The sequence below is a fragment of the Thermobia domestica genome, chromosome 10 (assembly GCF_964235325.1).
Source record: "Thermobia domestica chromosome 10, izTheDome1.hap1.1, whole genome shotgun sequence".
NCBI classification, from domain to species: domain Eukaryota; kingdom Metazoa; phylum Arthropoda; class Insecta; order Zygentoma; family Lepismatidae; genus Thermobia; species Thermobia domestica.
Genome location: NC_137463.1, coordinates 202,043,746 through 202,065,520, shown reverse-complemented (window position 1 = coordinate 202,065,520; position 21,775 = coordinate 202,043,746). Strand labels below are relative to the sequence as shown.

General features: G+C 36.0%; 1 protein-coding gene across 1 annotated transcript in view; it reads left to right on the top strand.

Moving 5' to 3' along the window:
* Positions 1 to 21,775, top strand: part of LOC145662927 (suppressor of lurcher protein 1-like) — a 2,696,516-nt gene that overhangs the window by 22,335 nt on the left and 2,652,406 nt on the right. The window lies entirely within an intron of this gene.

Here is a 21,775-nt window from a genome sequence, read left to right as displayed (position 1 = left end):
CACCCACACCTGCAGTGATGCGCTCACGCAATTCAACCAGACTTGTAGCAAGTGGAGGCACAAATACCCTAAATTTTCCACAGCAATGCTTTTGAACTAGCACACAGGACTTAGTCGCTTAAAAATCAAGCACGCAGAACACTCTGTGACCTGTTAAAGCCATATTGCTCACTTCGACTAAACTGCTTCCTGTAGACGTCACGTAACTACGCCTCTGCAATGAAAAAATATTTTTTTTTCGAATTATATTCCAGAAAAAATATATTAAGCGAGAAAAGCTCATAAATGTTCAAATAAAAAATAATGAAATTGAGATCATCATTTTGACTCACCCGGTATAACGTTTAGATGTGATAAAGTATATAGATAATGTTTACGAGTGATATAGCATACGAGTTGTGATACACACAAACGAGACTGTAATCGTAATTCAATCTGTTTACAGTATTAGTTCTCCGCGATACAATTGGTTCCCTTCGGCATGCACACACTTCTGCATGAGATGCAGTCACTGCTAGTAATATTTTTGTAAGTCAATTTCAGTATGGTCCTTCGGGAACATTTCCGTTTTTGCCTTAATATCTTGAACTATGGAAATATAGATTCCCTTAACGCCAGATTTAACCGTTGTAAATAAAACGAAAGTCATGTGGACCTGAATCTGGTAAATAGAGACGATTCGTGATCACAGTAATATCTTTACTAATCAGAAGCTGCTTGACAGATAGCGACTTCTGAGCGAGTACATTGCTCTGATATAAATTTCATTCATTATTCAACAACTCTGTCCTTTTCTTACTAACAGGTGCAACTCTGTCTACCAGAACATCAATATAGAGGTGGGGTGCTGACTGCCACAGCCAATTATTGGTGCTGATTGCCACGACTGGCGCTGATTGCCAATATCAAGGTGCTGACGGCCACGATGGCGTGCTGACTGCCACGAGTCTGAGAGAAAGTTGCTAGACATAACATTACCGTACGCCAAGAAGCATGAAAGAAACTAGATGATCCTTAGGATCGTGTTGTTCAGACCAACACCTAACAAAGGTAAACAGGTCTCTGTATGTACACTCATGTCCAAAATTATTCTCACATGATTATAAATATGTTGTTCTAGTAATATAATTTGATAACGAATTTGCCCAGTATTTCTTATAATGTTAGTATGTGTATAATCGGCAAAGACAAGTATGTGGTAAATTTCATGTCAAAAGAGCAGTAAATAAGAACAATAAAACGAAAATAAAATTTTCTTGTCCATTTTGTTACATTTTATTTTACTCATTATGATTTTCGTATTTATAATTCTTTTCCTATGAAATTTATCACAAATATAAATTTCCTGATTATACACATAATATTAGTATTAAAAGTACTCTGCAAAATTATCAAATTATATTCTTACAAGAAGACAGTTATAGATATGCGACAATAATTTTGGACATGAGTGTACTTTCAGTTTTATCAGGGAGCGGTGCGTACAAAATTGGTACGATTTATGTATTCTCACTTGAACTCCCTGTGTCAGCATGAACTGTGTACAGCTGTGCAAATTGTTTCGAGCAGCTCTTGAAAGTTCCATCAAAAAAGCACTGCTGGCTGTACCTCACAAGGGAAGTTCAGGAGAAAGCACTCGCCTGCAGAGAAACTAAGCATGCCATTTGAAGTCCCAATTCATGCTGATTATAACAAGCTAATAAAATTCCTGTACGGTTGAGGACTGTTCGAGATATTCAACTTGGCATTATATGAGAAAATGAGGATATGCACATTTAAACACGTTAAGTACAACATAATTAGCAATGAATATTGACATACGAATTGAAAGCTATCGGAAGTAACAAAAAAAAAAAACTGTTTTGCAATAACTAACGGGTTTGTTAGATACAATTAGTCATTACATTGTTCACAATAATCATAGGTTAGAGATGAAAATTGATCACTGTTTTTCTTCTGTTTTATGAAGAAATGACGCAGGCAAAATACTTCCTTGCACCATGAACATTTTATATGTGCAATTGTGTTGCATCCGTCAAGAGAACAGTTCGCAGAACCAAAGCAAAATGCAAATTCGACAAGTGATTCAAAAGTTATAGGCCTAAAATTTGTTCGTAACCTGCCTTGCAGAACACAAACTGAAACAATCCAATGTATCGCGCTGATCGGAAGTGATTCGTATGGACACGAACTTTATTTGATTATTTCGTTGGTACATTATAACGTCCAGATGAAGAAGTTTCATACTATGTACAAATCTCCTGCCATAATCTTTGATTGATCGGAATCAAAACACATAAAATGGTTGCACAAATCGTGTGCAATTCTTTGGTATCTTCTCAACCATTAGGTCTTTGCCATCCGTCATGCAACTTGTAATGGACAATTTGTCTGTGAATGGACCACAGTGATCAAGCAATAGCATGTTCAAACCGTCAGGCTTCGCCATGGGTGAGAATACTTAACGCATTGAAACGTGCATCCACTCATTTTCTCATATAAATTTCCAAGCTGAATATCTCGAACAGTTCTCAACGTACAGGAGTTTTATTACCTGTTGTAATCAGCATGAATTGGTCCTTTAAATGACATGCTTATTTCTCTGCAGGCGAGTGCTTCTCCCAAACTTCCCTTGTCAGTTGGCTTCAGACCATCATATCCATTAAATAATACAATAAAACAATTAATATAAACAATGAAATGTGCAAATTGTACATATAACAGAAAAGACAATCCTTTTATAAACATCCAAGTGTATGTCGTTCCACTTAGTGAGCAACTTTGTAACTTATAGGATGCCACATAGATTTGCTGTGATGATTACTAAATTAATCCCTACTAAATTAATTAATAATCATAAATTTAGTATGAGGGATTAATTCCTCTCTTTCCAAATACAGTTTCTCCCAGGCTCGTGGCAGTCAGCACGCCGTCGTGGCAGTCAGCACCTTCATATTTGCAATCAGGGACAGTCGTGGCAGTCAGCACCAATAATTGGCTGTGGCAGTTAGCACCCGTGGCAATCAGCACCTATCCAATGTAGATGTGCTGACTTGCAGTCTAACTACAGAGAACCCATTGAATCATTACACTTCCACGAATGTCGAAAAAGTCAATCAACATAGACTTGAGTTTGGAATGCGATATGCGAGTTTTTTTTTTTTGTCTTGGGGATTCAAAACACTTCCACTGCATTGGCTAGTGCTTACTTTCAGGGTCATGGGTGAAATTAGATGTCTTATTGCAAGAACGACAGATTTTAACAAACTTGGTTTATCGCTAAGGTTTTGTAATATCTCCTCACTCAAGTCTTTACATGACAGTTTTTGCTGATCTGAAAGAACTTTTGGTACAACCTTCTGACAAGTATTCCTCATTAACAATTCCTAACTCATCCCAGTCAACTAACTATCCAATGGGGTTTTAAATAAAACTGTTACCTATAAAATAAAAAAAAATCGTTATACAGTAGTAGGTTTGTTTAGATTAGTTTTAGAAACAGGAAGAAAATTCAAAATTCACTTTGGATACTGACATAAAAACGCTAAGTTCAGAATTTGATTTGGGTATGTTGAATGGTATGGGCTCAAGGTGATTGTACATCAAGAAGAACGGACGAACAGAAGGGCAGAAGTCAAAAACAACTTTTTCGATATCTATGGGCCAAGAGACGTGAAAATCTGTAGAAATCTTGAATTCGATTTTTTTTCGCGATCTCCATACTTTCTTCTCTACTTTCGTGGCTCGAAAATAAAAATGAGAAATAACAATTTAACAATTCTGGAACACTCTCGATTTTTTATATCAAAATCTAAATATACAATTAGAATCACACGAATATGACTAATATACTACAATATACTACAATTAATTAGATATTTCAATCTTTGCTACATTCTGTATAATAGAATACAGAATTTAAGGACAAATCGTAACATACTAATAGGGTTTTTAAACTTGCTACGGAAATTATATCAAATAAAACAGAAATGTTATTCAAGTACTTAATAATAACCAATAATATTCAGCTCACCATATACGTAATAAAGACCATTAAACAAGTCCTGATTGACTACCAGGCCCGATGGCTTTCGCAGGAATCTTGAAATTTTGAGAGTGCATAGGGTTGTTGACGAAAGATACCAGTAAGGAAGGATTTTTGGAAATTCGATGAGGAAGAGTGTGGTAATAATTCTAGTAAAATTTCCATATCTCCGCATCTCTGAAAGGAAGCTACATAAAATTTGGTATGCGAGTATTCATTCTGCCCATAATTATGTATATGATGTTTGCCTGACTGTAGTATTTGTAATTCTGGCCAAAAAGTTTCGATATGGCAACACTGGGTAACCTGAGAGTGGGGATAACGATTACTGAGCTTAGAATCATCAGTATATGTCAGGCAGGATGGCGGAACGGTTATCTCTGCAACAAAGCGTGGCGTTGTTTGTGTTTGTATTCTGTGGAGTGGCCAGCTCGATCTCCCGATTTAAACCCACATGACTTTTTCTTATGGGATGTTTTAAAGAAAATGCGCAATTTGACCCAACTACGGAAAGCTATTACAGAAGAGTTCCACGGGATACCAGTACGGATCTCTCAAGTTGCTGATGACAAAGTTGCTCTTCGTTTCCAGGCATGTATCGATTTGGATGTTACATTAGTGGTTCATGGAGTGGAGAACAGAGATTAAAACTCTTGTAAGGAAAGGTATGGGAGTAATGTGTTTATTTTCAATTTTATGTTCAGGTTATGTTGTTGGTTTAGTTACCGCAGTCTTTAAAACATCATATACATAATTATGGGACACCCTGTTCAGTACTGAAAATAAATAGTTAGTATTTCACCGTTTCTTGATATTTCCCCTAGAAGAGAAGAAAAATGAAGGGAAAAAGGATGGGGTTACAATTTTTGTAACAAGATTACTATATCTCGAAATTCTCTAGGACTAGAGACTTGAGGTTTGGTATTAAGACTTTTCATTTAAAATAAGTAAAGAAGTGCTTCAATGGTTTTTGATATTTCCTCAGGAGAAAAAAGGCGGGTACAAAAAAATGAGATGGTAATTTTATTTTAACAGTTGCAATCCCAAAACTCGAAATCGCTTTAAGGTTAGACACGAAATTTTGTATTTATTATTTTAGTGTAAAATAATTGATGACATGTTTCAGCCTTTCTTAAATGTTTTTCCTTAGAAGAAAAGAAACAGGTGAGAAGAAAAATGAATGAAGGTGGTAATTGTTATAAGAACATGACTCTATCTTGAAATCCCTTAAGATTAAAGGCATATAGGGGATATGAAACTTGGTATACTATAAACTCTTTTTCAAAACATATGGGAATGTGCCACAACGTTTCCAGAAGTTTTGCTTTTAACGAGAGAAGATGGACAATTTGTAATTTTTTCCCTCACTATATTAAACTGACTTCGAATCTGTCGAGTCCGTCTTCGAATCATCAACAGGAGGAAGCGGGTGAACTATTTGAAATAAATTTTTGAACAGAGTTAGCAATTGAGGCGAGATGTTTTTTTTTTTATCATTTCATGTATTTTAAACGGGAAAGTGGTTTACATTTTGGCAAAGGTTAATGCATAAACGTATTCTTGTCCTGCGAAGAACGGAAACAAAGGCTGAAAGAAGAGGTGCGAGGGTTTGTGGGCCAGCCGAAGGCTAGTAAATATATATCCAGCATAAACGCTAATTGTTATATTGACAAAGTATAATATACTTCGATTGCACAACGCTATTATACTTTCACATACTTGGCCGGTTATAATTCTAGTTGCGCAAATCATTTGAACGAAATTATAGACTTATTTAGTACAATATTATGCCACAAATGGCGCTACAATCAATCTGCAAACGTAACAATTATCTCTTTTAATCATCTCGAGTTAGGATTTTTCTCATTTCTATTTCTTTTTCTATTAGGATATTATAGCTCTTTACAAAGACCTAGGTTGAATTCCTGATACATATGGCTTGGATCCCGCACTAAAAGTTAGACTTACGCTTAAATCCGAGTACATCTTTGATACTGAAAGACACATATAACTTCTTTTTAGTACATGGTTATTGATACTTGCTGGCCATAATCATGTTTAACCCGAGTCTCAAGAACTCATCAGTGTTTGTGTATTTATTCTGTTTGACATCTGAACCACAAAGTAAATTGATTGTTCATTTCCGGTTTTCGGAAATAGTTCCCGAAAATAGGTGCAAGTCTTTGTCTAACTGTGTTTCGATTGTCCTCGATTTTAATAAAATTCCGATATTGTAAATCCAATACAGCAACTATAGCTCAATTTGTAGCGTATTGGCATTCGCGAGGTTCCCTGAAGTGAGAAAAAATCGTACGTAGCGTACGTAAAATCGTATGTTACATTTGTAAATCCTGTAGTTTTTGAACTTAACGTACAGCAAATGTATAACTGAAAACGCATGTTTTATAATACTTTCTGTATAAGTGTTCCATCTATACGTACTTTCCGTATGAAACAATGTAAGCGGTCAGGATTTCAAATACAAATGGACGTATATAATATATAGCTGACGAAGATAACAAACATGACTGTTAGATATCAGACATCCTGCAACGGCATGATGTAACATCTAAAAGCAGTGCCTATGTAGCATACGGATAACGTATGCTCCGTAATGATTTCTGTAGTCAGGAAGAGGATTTCGTATATTTGTACAATTTACCGCTGTCCGGATAACGGATTTTTTTTCAGTATTTTAAAACACTGCGTTTGTCATCTGCCTGATGTTTTGATGCATCATACCGGCAAATGTTTGGAGGGTGCCTTGAATAAGAACAGGACCAATTCCTTCCCCAAATCCTTCTCCGAAGTTATTGTTATACTCCAGAGTAAAGTAGTTCATGTGCCTCATCTCGCAATTGCTCAATAAATTCAATAAAATTTACTATAAGTATTAAAAATTGACACATCGAAATTTCTAAAATACAAAACTCATTGTGACTAACTTTTAATATATAGTTTATAGTTAACATGTTCTGTAACATTCAATCATAAATTTTGGCAAGACTTGAAAATTTAGTGGCAGTAAGAAAGTGTGTAGTCTGGGTGATGCTAAGGCATTTTTTCGTTTTTCCGCTGTTTTCGTATATATTACTTCTTCATCAAGGGGAATCTTGAAAAAAATATGAAAGTGTGCAAGGAGAATGTACGACGGAGTGAAGAGTGCATTCATATTTCGTTAGCAACAACTACAGCATTTGCTTGATTGTGGTTTGGTTTGTGCTTAAAGTCGGTATCGGTACCAAGGATTTATAGGATGATACTAGTAGCTTATCATGATTTCTGAATCATTTGTTTCCTAACAGGGAATCCAACCCGAGATCTCTTTATTACACTGTGACGAGCCACTTATCCATCGGAGATATTAATTGTTCGTTAGACCCGAGCTTTTGTTGAAATCATCATTCTAAATCATCACATAATTACGTAGTGTTACTCGTGAGTAATTATTAAAATTACTGTTAAAGACTGTAACTGTAAGAATAATGAGGAACAGACACTCACAGCAACATAAACAAACAAATCAATAAGAAAAATCCGATTTAATATTAGTTATGGTTATTTAAATGTTTAAAGTATCATAATTCTTGAACTAATATATCTGATGAAGATGTTAATACATCGAAAGTTGCCTACTAGAAGTTTACAGTTGTGTATTACTAGTACCAATATAAATAAGGATCGAAACAAAGTTTCTTGCATGATTTCTTCAACAGAATCCACTAGCGGATTCAGAAGAGTGTTTGAAAGGGCGGATCGACTCTTGGATGATTAATGTAGGTTTGGCATTCGGAGTTTTACATCAAGTCAGAATAAAGTAAGAGTGCAATTAATTATAGTTATACTCTGAAGGAGCAGTCGCCTCACCTCTCTCCCCGTGGATCCGCTAGTGACCTAACCCTGATACCGCAGTGGTAGTTCACTGAGAGACGACAGTTCGGAGAACTGCGTTCGATTTTCTAGGTGTATAACTATAAATTTTTTAGAGGATTGTTGGAGTGATGTTTAAGCTATGAAGAGTCGTAAGTTTCATTTACTTTCAGAGCAAGTCATTTTCGAGCTCCTCCATAATCTTATAACTACAGTGTTCATTTTTCCTGTAAGTTATTGCAGGTTCAATTTCCGCTTGGGGCTCCAACCTCTGGATGCAAACCACACTAGTAGTTCGAATTGCTTTTTAACGTTTATATCCTATCCTATGTAGCCACATGTTGAGGAAAAAGCTGTTAAATACAAAAATTAATTAATCACAGTTTCCTTATATTTAGAATTTGTTCCAATTCTGATTATTTCTAAAATCAATTCTGTATTGAGAAACCTAAATGAATATCAACACTTCGTTATTTTGACATTTTTAATATACTATCCATGTTTGAAAGCATTTAAATATACACACTCTCATCTCATCGTGATATGATGTTGCAATAAATCCAAATACAATACCAAAAAAGAGTTAATTTCCAGAGGTAAACGGGCAATAAATTGCTTTCTATTGTGTTGTTAATTATAATTAATATTGTGTTATTTATTTCCTTCTTCGAGTCAGATTGTTGCAGGTCGCTATGCAATAAAGAGGATGTACTAGAGCAACATAACAGTGAATCGGAAGCAAAATATTCTGAAGACACCAATATTTAAATCAAAATATTTTAATTGTAATATTGTAATCCTTCATGAGCAACAAGATTTGTCTCTCAGAAAGAACTTTGAATCAGAGGGCAGTTGTAATAGCGAAAATTTCTTGAAATTTTTGACTTTTATAAAGCAATTAGATCCATTCCTGAAAATATATAGAGCTCCAGCAGATGCAACCTATCTGTCACCTGAATTAAATTCAGCGTTACAGCTGATAAAACCTACAGTGTATAAACGAACAGTATAGTGTATGTATAAGATACCTTAAAGATGATAAGCCAGTGAAACATTTGTTTAAAAATTTGAAACACTTAAAGAGTTAAACGCTCCTGCTATATCAAAAGCTATTGAAAATGTCTTGCGTGATTCGGGAGTAAAGGCAGAAAGTGGATGTAGATCAGACGGACGACAGTGCAAGCATTATGACTGCCCACATTTCAGGAGTTCGAGGTATTTTCAGAGAAGAAATGCCCTTATGAGACCTATACACATCGTTATCCTTATCAGCTTAATTTGTTATTATTACATGTATGTTTAACATGAAAGTCAAAGAAATATTTTAACCTTTTACAAAGTATCCATAATTATTTTCCTTCATGTTCAACGTATAGATATCTAAATATAACTTAATCTAAAAACTTTCCAGAAAATCGAGTTCTTTAACGAGTAGCAGCCATGTTGAAACCTTACTATGTAATTCTCGAAGGTTTACGGGAAGGAGAAATGCAACACTCATCGTATGATTATAAGAGTCCATGCATGCAGCTGAGACATCTACACAACATTGCGTATTTGTTTATCTTTACAGACATGTTTGGAATCACAAACAGGCTAACTGCATTTATGTGAGGTGAGAATATCACTTTAGCAGATGCTCATGGATTCATTATCTCAGAAAAAAAAAAACACCACAGGATATACGAACGGAAGAAGCATCCGTTCTTTTTCAGAATCCTTCGGAAATCCATATTTCCTCAAAGCAGAGCTTTATTTTAAAAAATTGCATTCACGTTACCGGTGTCATCATGAGGATAATCCTTTAATGTTCACAAACTACTAAAATCGTTCCTGCGCAATAGATTAAGACAAAGAGGGAATGTCTGCTTTGATTACCATGCAAATAATGCAAATCAATCAAATGTAATATAGTATAATGCTTTATTAGTTAGAATGTATTATAAGAAAACACTTTGGACGAGGGCAATAACTTACGCGAAGACATTTAAAAATAAGTATGAGACCAAGAATTTCAAGCAATTTATCCCAAGAAACAGATCATAAGTTTGTACATTTTTCTCCCCTAAATGAAACAACCTACTTACATCGCTAACAGTAGGTACTTTTTAACGACATTATGTTACCTAATAGAAGTGTATGAAAATAACTATAGTGCTAATATAGTGATAAATGACATAGTGCATACGTATATATGATACAGTTTACAGTATAATATGACAACCAAGACGAAAAGGAAAATGTGAGTGGTTACTAAATATAACGTATGTATAATTTACCTTATAGTATATTGTGCAATCTAAGTATACTACAGATTATACATATTTAAGTTATTCTTAATAAAAAATGTCAAAATTACATGTTTCTGTAACGGAGCTCATTTTGTCATAATTGGCTTTGAGGTAGTCGACATACACAGTAGTAAGTGTGGCTTTCCTTTAGTTTGCGGAGATAGTACATAAGTAACTGTTCGAGCTTTAAACCAGGTAAATGTAATGTTTCTTCGTTTTAGGATTCAAAGAGTATTTGGGCACAAAAGGATATTGCCACTGATTTCTCGAATATATTATCTCATAATAATACCCCAAAAGAGCTGCAATTGATACCACATATATTTGCAGTTTACCCAAGCGCTTAATCTATGACAAAGAATCCTAAGAAGCAGCTAAGGAATATAATGTCTCAGTTCTAAAACCACATTTATTGTACTTAACTTTCGAATCTACAGTATCATTCACGACCGTATGCCAAAAATACTTATTTTCTGCTATTAAATATTCAGAATGGATATGATAAAACAATACACAAACACACGTGATCATTCAGCTCAGCGTACGTTCCGCTCATGTGAACGATACCATTTGATGCAATAGTTATAGCAGTTAGGTCAGTCTTCATTAAGTACTCTGTCCGTTATGGCAGATGCGGACAGAGTTCTGAAGACGTTTCAAATCCACAGGCTGGTCAACCCGTGTGGCCAAACCCATCCTTTCCTTCATCCTTAGTAATCCATGCGGAAAGAGAGCTGAAACGTTACAAACTGTTTAAGAAGTGTGAGTCAACAGGGGCTTATTGTTGTTCAAAATGTGCATTAATTTTAAGAGATTGCTCTTACAAATTGTTTTCTTTAGGCAATATTTTTTTTTACATTTCCGCAAACTAATACATACTGATAATTAACGACACGTATTTATGCTTTGGCGTGAAGATACTAAGAAATGACTTTTTGATATAGATTCAGCATCCTATGAAAAAGTTTAGTGTCGACCTAAGTCCATCTATCCAAAGTAAAATCTAGTAACTCTCTGTTTCAGTATTGATTGGTACATATTAATACGTAGAATGAGATAGCGAGGAACTGTTTTTTTTAAATGTGGATTCGGTATCCAAAGAACAGGTTCCATCCCTTGTTGCTCTGTTTCCAGTAGAAGTAATATATCTTCTCTTTTGGCTCCAATATCGAGTTAGAAGTCTACCATAGCTTGAAAGTTTACGTAGTTGCACAATGTGAAACGAAATTAATTTCTTTGGTTGTAAGTTAACTGTTAAATTAGATATCTTTTTTTCAGGTGAGGGAATGTAGAGTGATTTTTATCATAGAGGGCCCGGTGGCTCAGTGGTAGAGCGATTACCTCTGGTGCGTGGAGTCCCTGGTTCGACACCCGTCCAAGTAAGTTTGTGGTTTACAACATCGGGTCCGTGGGTTTTCTCATGGTACTCCCATTTCCTCCGACATTCGCATTTCACCAATGAGTTGAGCTAATGATAAGTCTTTCTAATATTCAATTGTTGAATCATTTCTCCTGTGTTTACAAAACGAACCGAAAAATTTTAGAGACAAGACGAGAAGAGCTTAATCGAGATGAAACAAGAAATAATTCTCGAGACCCGAGACGAGACATGCCTTTTACAAAATTTACGATACAATACAAGAATCATCTGGCTTCATGGGCAACACCAATCTGTACCAAGAATTTATTTCTCGATATCTCAATATATGGAAAAGGGTGTTGGGTGTTGGGTGTTGAATCCATATATCCAACATTTTTGGTTTCGGATGTCTTATCAGTTTTGGTTTGACACTTATCGGCAGGCAGAGAGATAGATATCCAGAGGGACAAACGGACTCCTATCACACATATGTATGGCATAATTTGGAAATTTAAATATGTTGTTTCGTTTCTTCCAAAGTTGTCAATAAGCGCATGTTAGGGAACAATAATCTCACACATGATGAGTTGATCGCTGGCAGAACTTGTAACTAAATTTAAAAATAATATAAAATCTACCACATTCTCTAATGTTGAAAATATTTGATAGAGACTACTTGTTCCTTGAAATGAAGCGAAATCTTTTAGTTTAACGTCCCACGATTACGTCCTTTAGGTTAAGGGAGACGGACGAGTAAGGCAAGTGAATAATGATGGAATAATTAGTAGAATGGGAATGTGGGAGGACACGGGAGTACCCCAAGCTTACCTGCCCAGCGATCGAACTAGGGGTCCTACACATCAGAGGTAAAGCCTCTATCTATGAGCCACTGTGACTCCAACTATTTGTTTTAAATAAACTATTGTAAACATATAATAATTTAATGTTGTGTTAACATATTCATTTCAATTATTTTAGCGAGCAGCATTTAATATGTTATTACCTTCTGTATCCACCGATGTTTTTATATGCAAATGCAGGCGTTATGGAAAGTTGTTCGGTTACACATTCTAATGCGTCTTGTGAAATGCTTAAATAAGATGCATGAAAACGGTCTGTTTTTGGTTTCGGAAGCAAGGTCCTAGCGTGTTGTTTACACAACTCTAATTTTGACTCTGAATGCATGCGTTGTTTTCCTAACTAGCTGTGTGCAAATGACATTATATACTTCGTTTAACGCTACAAATTGTTTTCCCTCCGCTGATGTTGCAGTTGAGACAAGCACTAATTATTGTAGTTGTATTTTATGTTTTCGAGAAGATGGATGGTTGAAATACTAAAACGAACAAAATAAAGGCGCTAGCATAGAGAGTCAATTTCCAATACTGCTGAGTGCAATTAGAAAAACAATTGAGATGATAATAGTAGTAATGCCATCAATATCGACTATATCTATGATATTTAAGGCTGGATTCTGTGAAAGTTCTTGAAACCAAATTGAATTTTCGTCCTTTGTAGTAAATTTTAATAGATATCATGTAACGTATAATTGCTGAACTTTGGAAAATTTTTATTTTAGTACTAGCAGAATACCCGTTCTTAACACGGGGGAATACGTTTCATTTTGAACACAAAGGGCTGAATTTGGATTTAAACGACATCGGAAGTGTCACTATTCACCTGAGCGACCACAAAACTATGGATTTGACATTAATATCTTTCAATTTCAGATAATTTTAAATATATCCCACCCTTCCCCTCCTCTAAGTTCCCCAACAGCACACGATGTGCTAGGTATGTGCCATTTAGGTGTCCCAGCTACTTTTTAGGTACCCGACACTTGGCACATATAATATTAATGTGCTACGTATGTACTTCAGCTACCTACAGTTTAAGGTACTTGTTACACCTAATTGATATTTGAAACTATGTACTACAAAAATAGAATTTATATAGCTGGCTGAGTTTCGCACTCTAAGAGTCATTTGTTTTTATGTCGTCACTTGGGACATATATCTATCATATTCTAGATACGTCCTTTAGGTACATACTGTTTCAGATACCCTAAGAGCACAAGATGTGCTAAGCATGCGCCATATAGGTGTTCTAAATTCATCTCTCACATTTGATGCATTTCTTGCTTCTTTTTCTATGCGATTGTGTATTAGAAACAACAAACGCATGAACTTTATTAGATGGCAACTGTTGCCGATCATTTGAAAGTGAATATGGAAGAACCATGAAATAAAGTAAATAGACGCTCGTCAGTGTGTGATAAAATTACATGGCGAGCAGATTTTATCTGATCCCAAACGGTTATCGTCGAATATATGTGATTAAAGGAACACTCTGATTAGCCAAATTCAAAAGACCTCAACAATTTATACCTCTATAAGAGGCAGTTTCTTCATTGCCTTCTTGGCCAAGTCGGTAGAGCACGCGTCTAGTAATCCAAAGGTTGGTGGTTTGTGCCCACCATGCGATACGTTTTTTTTAAATCTTGTTTAAAGTGTTTTTTTTAGACTCATCTTAATGTAAACACATTACGCATAGAGGCGATTTAACATATTTTGCGGGAGTAAATTTTGTGGTTTATTTGGCGCTTACGGCATGGAGAACATACTAGGCACGTTTCCCCGGTACATTTCAGCCATGTGCCTAGGGGCGGACATAGACTATAACTATCACTTGTCATCTATATGATTTCTCTCTGAGAAATACATAAGGTACATACTGGACACATTCTCATGTACCTGAGGGAACATGATAGGCATATGCCTGCTATGTAATTGTGCTGTTAGTATTGTACACTCAAAATAAAATGATAAAATTCATCCCAAACCTGAACCTCAACTGCAGGGAGTCCATAAAGTCCTGTAGGAAAGTAAAACTCTATAAATTGGAAACTACGTAATGTATTAACAAAACTTTTTGGTGTACTTACAGAAAGGTTCAAAGGTTTGTTTCAGCTAGTTAAGGTTCATCGCCAAACCTCCAATTGTGCACCATTCACGTCCAAACATTCTTGCAGTCTTTTTTGGGAAACCAAGAATTGAGTGTTGGCGGTGCTCGTCTGGAATGTTCAAAATCACATCAGTTATTTTGTTCTTGAGATCGTGCAGATTAGCTGGCTTCTGCGAATACAACTTGGTCTTCACGTGTCCCCACAACCAGTAATCACAAGGCGACAAATCTGGTGATCTTGCATGCCAAGGTGTGGGTCGTCTTCGGCCAATCCATCTCTCCTTAAATTCTTCGTTAACAGACTGTCGAACTTGGAGGGCATAGTGCGGCGGTGCCCCATCCTTTTGCATTTGGACCTCATTAAGGATGCCTAACCTAGTAAGTTCCGGCAAAAGGAATGTCCGTAGCATGTTCAGATAATTGTTACCATTTAGCGTCTCTTCCTCGAAGAAAAAAGGGCCGATAATGTGGTCCATTGAAACAGTATACCACATATTGACTTTGGGACTACCCCGCTTGTGCTCCTCGAATTCACGTGGATTTTCCATCCTCCAAATTCGGCAGTTGTGCCTGTTCACTTTTCCCGAAACATGAGATGTAACTTCATCTGAAAACAGAAATCGAGACAGGTCACCATCTTCTTGTAAGCGGGTAAGCATTAAGCATTGACTCACAGAATTCCATTCTCATGTCACAGTTTTCCTCTATCAGCTCGTGCACAAATTTTAACTTATAGGGCCGGACCTTCAAATTCTTGCTTACGATCTTGTGTAACGTTGACTTCAGTTTCCCAGTTCCAATGACCTACGTTTAAGTGACTTCACTGGACTCCTAGCTACGCTGTTCTGCAACGTGTAAATCACATCGTCACTCGTTCCTGGCCTTCCATTGCGTGGTAAATCTGACACACTTTCCGTTTCTTTGAACTTCTCGTACTACCTCTTGATACTTGTTTCTGCTGGGGGTGTTTTCCCATACGTCGTTTGGAACTTTCTCCGCACTGAAACGCAAGATTGTAATTCCGCAAACCACAAAACACATTGTGCCTTTTCTTTAATAGACGCCATCTTAAGTCACGTGATTACCCGCGCAAACGTCTTCGAGTATTGTGGCCAGCATGGAGCATTGTGGCCAGAACAAAACTTTGAACTTCCCTTCTTCCAACCCCAAAAATTTATACACTTAAACGTAACAGTTTCCAAGTTATAGAGTTTTACTTTCCTGCAGGACTTTATGGGCTCCTTGTGTGCTGAAAATTTGATTGAGATTGGTCAGGAGTTTCAAGAGGTACGAGTATGAAGTCACATTTATGTCTATCAATCTATCTATCTATCTATCTATCTAGATATAACATATTGTATAGACCTATTTTTCCAGTAAAATTTATACATACGATACTAGTATTAATATATTGAAACTTTTGTTGCAATATTTCGTTGAAGGTAGGTTCTAACCCATTTACCTACGTAGCTTGGCAGAACCACAACCACATAGAGCAATAATATGGCGGCCAGTTCATTTCTTCTGTAGATCAAAGAAAAATGTTAGAAGTTGAAAACAAAGGAGTTTCAGTGATGCAATAAATTCAAAACTAGGATTTCAGACACCATGTATACAAGAACTGAATCAAATGAAACGAAATCTTTCAATTTTACGTCCCATAGTTATGCCGAGTAGGCTAAAGGAGACGGTGATAATGAGTATGAATGAAATGATTGAATGAATAAAGTGGGAAGAAATGAGAGAACCCTGAGAAAACCAAAACACACCTATATCATGCCCACCACAAAGCCCACTTGGTGCGAGTTGTATCGAACCAGGGACTCCAAGGACCAAAGAAGAATGCTGTACCACTGTTCCCCACATAATAATTGAATAATGAAAAATTTATTATTCCTCACAAATAAGATAACCTGATATTTCATCCAGACTTGTTAATAGTGAGGAAACCTAGACGCGTAAATGAGTTCTACTGAGTAAGATTTTCCCTAAAATAATTATAATCTATTATATATTGTATAAAATTGAAAGTGACTATGTTTATAACTTCAGAACTCTTGAACCATCAAACTGATCTCGATCAAATTTTCAACACAAATGAGATTTGGGCCTAAGATGTTTTTATCTTTTCACTTTGGCGGTTGAACTAAGTGAAGGAAAGGGTAGGGGGAGATATATAAAAAATAAATAAAACTTAATAACTCGTGAACCACTCGACCGATTTCGAATAAATTTTCAACATAAATGAGATTCGGGCTTTGGATTGATTTTATCATTACACTTTGACGGTGCAACTTACGAGGGAAGGGCGCGATGTCACTCAAAGATAATTGCACCAAATTTGGTGTAGGGGTAGGTAATGGGAATAGAAAAGAACGTGTGGAAGCATTCGTTTCGCAGGCGTTCGAAATCAGAAATAATGAGCCCTACAGTTCAGGAGAAGTATGATCAGTCAATCAGATATTGATAGGATGGAGCCTTTGCTCACTGTTGCGATCAATGCTGAAGAAGTCAAATAAAGTAAAATGAAACCAGAAAAGATGAGCTGGACAGAAAATGCGCCAATGTTCGCCCTCAGTCCCACCAGGCGAATGCCAGAATACTAAATCTATCAACTGCCCTGCCCTTGCCATTACCAATTAGGTATGCATCCTAGTTAGCTTAATGAAATTACATTTAAAGAATAAAGAAAACATATATACAGAAATTAATCATGGGCGTAGCCATAACTTTTCCACGGAAGGGGTCAAAGTGAAGTTGCTGTATTTCTTCACACTATAAGACGCTGTCAGTACGCAAGTATTAAATATTAGAACCTACCAAAATTAACTGATTTTATTTGTACGGGTGTTTGATATCTACGACGTGGCGCCCACCAAAATTAAAGTATTGTGTGTTTATGAGGCGAATTTAAATATATATTTCGGGATTAGTAATGTTTAAAATGGGAACGACTGTGGACCGCTATAACAAAAATAACCATTTGAATATACACAATACTGTTCATTAACAAAATTATGTTAACGCAAAGGATAAAGAAAATATTTTAATTTAGTCTACTCACCACTAGAGTTGAGTAGATTTTAGTTTAGCGTCCCTTTCAGCAGCGAGGCTATATGAGACGTGGACCTACTGATTAAAGTGGAATCCGAACCACATGAGCTCCCGCCGAGAATACTCACCACTAGAAAGCAGCAAAATGTATTGAAAGAAACAGCCCCGTAACAACTGCGTTCAAGGATCTTGCATCGTTTGGCCTAATCCTCGTTTCGCCTAACCAATTATCTGACACTTTTATGACAGATAAAAGATAAGCTTTATGTCCGCCATTTTAGGCGAAATAAGGATACTCATTTGGCCTAATCCTCGTTATGCCTAAAATGGTGGACTATAAAAAAATCGTGGAGATAAAACTGAAGGGAAATTTTTCGAAAAAAAAAAACTCCCTACTATGTGAAGAACTGAGAAATACAGATGCAAAACCAGTTAAATCCCTCTTGCATATTCAGTTTCATAAACTGTTAAATCCCAAACCTACAAATAACCTAATGAGAAAAGCAGAAGCAAACCCGTTTAATTCCATATTTCAAACAATTTGATGTTTCGTACTGTATAGGATTAGTTTAGTAATCTGAATATTTATTGCAACTCTTCGTAAATCATTTGAAATTTTATTTGGCAGAATTTGAAGTGTGTGCTTTATTCTTTTTTAATTTTTGGACTGAAAATTGAAAAAAAAAAGAAAATGACATCTTTAGTTTTACGTCCCACAGTTATGCCGGTTAGGCTAAAGGAGACGGTGATGATGAGAAATGAATGATATGGTGGAATAAAGAAAGTGGGAGGAAACGGGAGAACCCCGAGAAAACCCACGAGCACGGTGTTTGTCCACCACAAAGTCCACATGGCGCGAGCTGGGATCGAACCAGGAACCCCGAGCACCGGAGGTGAACGCTGTACTACTGAGCCACCGCGCACCCTGGACTGAAAATGGAGACAATATATGTCTTAACCTAACGTTCGTGAAACTTTTCTGTGCTTATTTGCTTTTCTTTAATAATTACTAGACAAATGCACGCAAAATCGAAAGAAAACGATACTCTAAGCAGCGATGATCATAATTTTGTTATCAGACAACACCAAAATTGTCTAGAAAACGTACAAGACACATGAAAAAGTGGAAACGAAATGTGCCCAAAAAGACAAGGTGAGCAGTGGCGAAGCGCTATCCCACAAGTAGGGTAGGCCCGACAAACTATTTAATCCTATTTAGCTATACTACAAATATTTGAAGTACAATTCATATTTTCTTCTGCCTGGGATTTGCATGGAGGGATGAGCTGGGTTTCCTCGTCACTTGCTGCTTTCATTTTCTGCATATTTGAAAATGGAGGGAGAGGAAAAGAAAGTACATTCTTATTGTTAGCTGTCAAATTTCTTGGATATGCGTTTGTTACTTGCATCTCTCACTTTAAGTACAATACTGCATGTAATTAATGCATCACGTGATAATGACTTCACTAGAAATATTAATGTTCAGAAGGAACTTCATTTGAATCAACGCAAGAAGCACTCACCGCAATTTTATCGCATTTTCTTATTACTTTATCTATATTGAGAATTTTCACATTTCCAGAAATAAAGTTAGCAAAGCTCCTCCCGAGACAAGCAAAGCCCCTCGAAATAAAATCGTAAATACCCCACAGATTCTGTGAAATTGAAAACTCAATTAAAATTACACACAAATATTATTTAATGCTGTACGGTAAAGTTTGGTAAATTTATACATATTTAATGTATCAGACATGTTTTACAAGCTATTATGGACCAAGCCTCATGTAAAAAAAAAAAAAAAAAAAAAAAAAAAAAAAAAAACCAGCTACTCTGAATAACTCCTGAAAGTATATACCTAAATTAAACAAGTTATCACTAATTAAAATACATAATTCTACACAGAAACTTCTTACTCTGTGTTAAGGAAATAATTTTAAAACATGTTTGTATTAAAAGATGATTTCAACGCTAAACTAAACTCCAAGAGGCGAGCCTTCGCACCTTCCCAACAATGCGAGCAATCCCCTCCGATAATAGCTTCGCTCCTTGAGCAGCATAGCCTGTAAGCTTGTCTAACGAGCTGATGAGGCTCAGACGGAAGGGATTCCAAGCGTTTCCAACCTATTTTTTTAATCGAAAACTGAAATGTTGATATATTGACTATTTTATAAGAAATCAAAGATAAAGGAAATATACTGTAGAAAATAGGGTAGCCCGGCCTCAGATCCTCATATTACGCTTCGCCACTGAAGATGAGTGGACTATCTATGGTTAAAAGTCGTTTGTTTTGTATTTGAGGGTAACTCTTTACTTTGAACAGAACATTGTTGAATTAGGTTCTTCTCTAAACGGTCTCTTCAGCTTCAGCAGAACCTCTTTCTTAAAATATCTCGTGTCAATTATCATTCAAAATTATACCATGCTTCTGGTAAAACATGTTAAAAAAATTTGCCACTTATTTATCATTTCTGATTCTCTTTCTGCCACTGTTTTGCTCAACCTCAACATTTGCACATTTTGTTTTGCTATATTTCAAATTCATATATTGGGATAATTGGCAAATTAATATTCGCCCTATGTTAGTCCATAAAAGGTTACAAACTCTTCCAAAATATAGTCATTCAGTTTAGAAATGTATACGGATAGGTATAATTAACTCCGCTTGTAGTTACAAAGGGTTTGACGATTGAAAGCAGCTCAAAGCTCCGTTTTACAAAGAGGTTTTTGAGAAATAGAAAACCGAGAAAATGCTGATGCACCAGAGGACGACGACGATATGGATTTCCATTTAGTAGATGATAATGGAGAGGAGGTTACATAATAGGTTTTGTATCTTGAGCCTCAACAAAAATGGCCACTCGTCCAGATGCAGAACCTGTTATTTCCATTTACATACGCAAAACCTGTTAAATCCAAACTATTTTCTTCAATAACGCAATTCACAGACTAGTGTGATTATGCAGCTTTCGACAGACCAACACTCGCATTATTCTTAATTTTTAATGTTCTCTAGTTTATAATGTTATTTTACAATTATGACGTGTTTAAACAGTTTTTCTCGATTTGTCACAAATTTTAAAATGTGAATTTAACGGGTTTTGCTATTCGCCTACTCATATATATTCGTGTATATCCATGGTCCTAGGAAATACATAAAGGAGTTTTGGTAATCCTAACTCCTCGAAAATAGTTAATATAATATTAATCTATATATTTTGCATTTCTTAATTTTTTATATACTAGGGAATTTTCTCTTATATAATTTCCCTCTAGTTGAATTTCCACGATGTTTTCTTATTGCCCGCCATTTTAGGCGTAACGAGGATTAGGCCAAACGAGGATATTTTTTCGCCTAAAATGGCGGACACAAATCTTATCATTTATCTGTCATAAAAGTGTCAGATAATTGGTTAGGCGAAACGAGGATTAGGCCAAACATGGCGACACGGCGTTCAAGACTCCAAATATAACTCACGTATGTTTTACAAAAAACTGTGAACACAAAATGAATATTTGCGTTTCACTTTTGTTGCCTAACACACATGAGACAGAATGTCTTCACTGTCTACACACATGGCATGATCGTAAAGTAAGCTTCCAAATTGGTCTCAACAAGATTAGAAACTACCGTAGTTAACCTTAATATACCGTACAGTGAGTTATATACTATTTTTTGACATAATGAAACAGTTGGTTACAGAAGCATTAAAAAATATAGCAGGCACAAGTAGTATTAGGAACTGTATTCAAAAATAAATATGCTAGAAAAAACCAAACCACGTTCAGTCTGAAACATATGAGACTGCATTTTCAAAAATTTAATTCAATTCCTCTTTATGGAAATAAGGTGGGTAATAGCAGGGTCAGTTGATCATTCAGTATCCCGGCATTCGCCTGGTGGGATTGAGGGTGGACGCATTTTCTGTTCAGCTCATATTTTCTGTTTTCATACTACTTTATTTAACTTCTTCTGCAATAGCTCGCAACAGCGAGCAAAGGCTCCGTCTCATCAATATCTGATTGACAGGCCATACTTCTCCTGAACTGTAGGGCTCATTATTTCAGATTCTGAATGCCTGCGAAACGAATACTTCCACACGTAATTTTCTATTGTCATTACTTACTCCTACACCAAATTTGGTGCAATTATCTTTGCATGACATCGTTCCCTTCTCTTAGGAGAGGGTGAGG